This window comes from Marmota marmota, unplaced genomic scaffold (genome assembly GCF_001458135.2).
Source record: "Marmota marmota marmota unplaced genomic scaffold, marMar, whole genome shotgun sequence".
In the NCBI taxonomy this organism is placed as follows: Eukaryota; Metazoa; Chordata; class Mammalia; order Rodentia; family Sciuridae; genus Marmota; species Marmota marmota.
Genome location: NW_026000079.1, coordinates 330,801 through 334,643, shown reverse-complemented (window position 1 = coordinate 334,643; position 3,843 = coordinate 330,801). Strand labels below are relative to the sequence as shown.

General features: G+C 54.5%; 1 protein-coding gene and 1 long non-coding RNA gene across 5 annotated transcripts in view; both read left to right on the top strand.

Annotated features, from left to right (window-relative positions):
- Positions 1-433, top strand: part of LOC125620238 — a 13,427-nt gene extending 12,994 nt beyond the window's left edge. Inside the window, exon 4 of the long non-coding RNA XR_007351840.1 lies at positions 419-433. This is a non-coding gene — a long non-coding RNA (uncharacterized LOC125620238). The remainder of the gene's footprint in view (positions 1-418) is intronic.
- Positions 1-3,843, top strand: part of Kirrel1 (kirre like nephrin family adhesion molecule 1) — an 86,586-nt gene that overhangs the window by 52,108 nt on the left and 30,635 nt on the right. The window lies entirely within an intron of this gene.

Genomic DNA, 3,843 nt, shown 5'->3' with positions numbered 1-3,843 from the left:
CCCCCGGCCCCACAGCCTTCCTGGGCACTCTGGAAAGCACCCCCTTCACCAAGGATCTGGGCAAGGGGTCAGGCTTTGGGTGGTAGATGTCAGGCTTTGGAGTCTGTTCACTTCTTTAGCAGATGTCTGCTCCAATTTGCCTCCTCAGGTTTAATTCATTCTTATTACTGTCTCGAGTATCAGGTTCCTTTGACCTGGGGTTCATAACCTTGGACCAGCCCCCAAGCCCATGTTCAGCCCCAGTTTCTAGGACCCAGCCACTGGGAATGGGACAAAGGGGCAGAAAGTTTGGGTGGCTGGGTGAGAGGCAGGTAGGAGCATCCATGATTAGTCTTGAGAGTTCTGTGGCCTGGGTTGAGTGGACACCTTTTGTTTATCTCTGCCCTAAGGGAATTCTAAGGTCTGCATCTATCCAAAGGTGTAGGGACAGAGGAAAACTGGGGTTAGAGTTAGATGTAATAAGATTGGAGTTAGGCCCAGTGGCCTTTAGGGTTAAGGTGGGGAATAGTCAGGGATTTGGGATTGGCTAATGTTAAGCATGAGGATGAGAGAGGCAGGCGCGGTTGGATTGGAAGCAGGGATTCCTGGTAAGGACCAAGGTTAACGGTTTAGGTCACCATTTATTCCGTATGCATCTGTGGATCACTTATACTGGACCAGGCTCCGAGGGGACTTTGCACGCTTTACCTTCAAGAGGCTCGCGTTCTACTTGACCTTTGGGGCTAGAGTGATCATTAGGGTTACTCTGGGCTTGGACGTGGTGCTGGGGTTGAGTTGGGGGGGGAGGTTGCTGTTTGCAGTTGGGATTGGAGTAGGGAGGCGGGTTAGCTGTGTGAAGCCATACAGGCTGGTGTGAGGTTTCTGGGTAGGTTCTTTCCTCCGAGGCTCTGCTCCTCAATTCTCTCCTCCCAAGGCTTACCCAAGCTTGTCCGTGCTGTCTAAGGCTTCCTGGACTTACTGGAATCCGTTTAATGACAGCGACCATCTGCCACCCCTCCTGGTGATCAGCCCCTTCCCCTTCCTCCCCGGCTCCTCCTCTGCTTTTCCCAGCGGGGAGTCTGCATCCTGTACTCCTGGAGGAGGGGGGTCCTCTCTCACGGCTCAGATGGGGGCGGGCGGCTCTGACCTCGCCCCGCCCTCTGCGTCCTCTGTGGTCACTAGGACGCACCATTTGTGCCCTTCCGGCTCGCCTTCCCCTCGGCAGCCCTGGTTCTCCCACGTCTGTCTTTCAGGCATGGGGGACCTTCTGGCTCGGTGACCTGTGAGTCTTCACCATTCTCGGGGAGCTGGCCTTTCCTAGGTTCCCCTTTGGCCTTTCACGCAACGCCTCCTTGCCGCTCCCCCTCCTTTCCCCTCTCACTCATTTCCCGGGTCCGGGCAGAAGCCCCCTGCTCTCTGGTTTGGGTGGGCTCTTCCTCCTCTGTTCTCTCCCTTCAGAGGACACCCCCACCCCAGTCGGGCCTCCTCTGCTGCCTGTGGGTCAGAGGAGATTTCTCATGCTCTCCCGCTCCTCAGTTAGATGGGACAGGGCCCTGGGAGATCCTTGCCCGCCCCGTCAGGAGCAAGGGGTTCTGCTGGGAACAGCCACTTGCACAGGCTGGGGACATGGAGGAATGCCTGAGTGGGGGCATGAGGCCCTGTCGTTTCATTCAGGTAAAATAGCATGAGTCCCAGGTTGTCCCCAAGCCCAGAGTGTCAGGGGTGACAGGATGAAACACCAGGATCAGGAGTGGCATGGGGAGGAAATTTCAAAACTCCCCCATCCCCACCTTCCCTTTCTGAGAATTCTGTGCATGAACCCACTGAGGACCTGATTTCGGCAGGGTTCTCCAGGCCCTGCCCGCTCCTCAGCCTTTCCCACGAGAACCCGCCTCCCGTCCATCCACGAAAGATCGTGAGCTTGATTGACTCTGATGCCAGGAAAGGCCGGGGCTGCTCGTTGGAATGCACGTCACCCTGTCCCCCTCTCCGGGAGATAATCGAGGGGGAATATTGGCTCATCCAGGAAACGAGGTGCTAAATTTGTTGTGAGATTGGTGTCACAAGCAATCAAAGGGAGCCTCTCTGCATGGAGGGCTGGGCAGCGAAATGAGAAATCATTAGGTTATTGCAGAGACCAGGGGCAGCAGAGGTGGGGGAAGAGGACACCTCCTCCCCAATGCCCCGGAGGAGCCGTGTTGGCAGGAGCCACACGGGGAGATCAGAAATGGAAAGAAGGAATCAGGGAGGCAGAGAATGAGTAAGAAGGAAGGGCAGGCGGCTTCCTCAAGGTTTCCCCTGTCCCTGGGTGTCTGCATCCTCATGGCCACCGCCCCATCAAGCACCCCTCTGCAGCTTTGTGTGAAGCTTCTGGCTCTTCCTCTGATGTCTGGGCTGTACTGAGACGGAGATGTACTGACCCAGGACAAAGAGGCAGGTGAGCAAGGCTGGGTGTCCCCAGATCAGTGAAGTATTGGGGTGAGTAGAAGAGTTGGGAAAGACATGCACGAGAGGCTGACCAAGGCCCAGGCTGGAGTGCCTGGTTTGGATGGGAAAGGAAATCCAGACCCTCTTGGCTGCGGCCTGAACAAAGGTGATTTGAAGACTCCAGACGGGTGAGGGTCTGGAGGGAGACGCTGAGTGGCCAGCATAGGTACAAGAAGATCACTCTCACTTTTGCCAGCCTCTTGCCTCCTTACAGAAATAAGGTCACCAAATTGCCCTGGCTTTCATGTGCTCCGGGGTCTCAGAAACAGCCATCAAATCAGTATGCGTGATCTTGACCAAAAAGTCTCCATGGATTCTTGTCATGGCCTTGCAATTGGTCACTGCCATCATGTCCCCCACCATGTCCCCCACCAATGTCCTAAGAACTTCTGAGGAAGCTTACGATGAATGGTTTGGGTCTTCTTGGTCCTCCTCTGCTCTGGGGGCAATTGTGTTCCAACTGGCAAGGAAACCAGGACCAGCAAACCAGGAAGGATCAGGAGAAGATTCCAAAAAGCCCAGAGTTCCCCATGTGGCTCCTCGTCCCGGAGCCATCAACCCTGAAGCCCTACCTCTGGGCCCTCCCTTCCCCGGGAAGGCCGCTGCTTCTGGAATGCCACCATATTGAGCCCCTGCTCTTACAGCCATTAATTATGGAGCCTCCACTTCCAGACTCCCTGAGCTCCCTGCTGCAAATTAACATTCCGTGCCCCTTGCACGGGTAGAATGAACCAAGATAGATGGATCGATTCCGCAGCTGGTTGGAGCTGCTTTCACTTGATGCAGGATTGATCCCGGTGACCCCAACTTGGGGCTTCTAGAAGCGCCTTTGCAGGAAATCTTTTTAATGGAGATTAATTGGAAAAGCCTAGCATGTCCTGGATATAGGCAGAAAGTGTCCTGTTTTCCCTTTTTGATGACTACATAGCGATATTTGTGTATAGGTGTGTCGTGACACTCGCATGCTTACCTAGGCAGGTGAAGGCCGACCGGTACACATGTACCCCCTGACCCTGCCACGCACACACCCACCCACCACCACCACCAGCCTTATTCCTTCTGATTCTTCTCAAACCTTTCCCAGACCTTACCAGGTTGACACATGGCTTTTGCAAATGGCATCAGTCTCCACTTTTCTCTTTCTGAATCTGGACTTCTCTGTCTATGACCACTGTCCCTCAATAGCTCAGAAATATCTGGACAGCAGAGACTGAGGAATGCCCAGAAAGAGAAAGGGTTGACTGTTTAAAGATGTCTGATCTGGTTTCCAATTTCTTGATGTGCCCGAATCCCAGCCACTTCCAACTGCTCACTGGACTTTCATGTCCCCATGTCTTGGCTCATGCTGTTCCCTTTGTCTGAAATACCCTCCCCCCC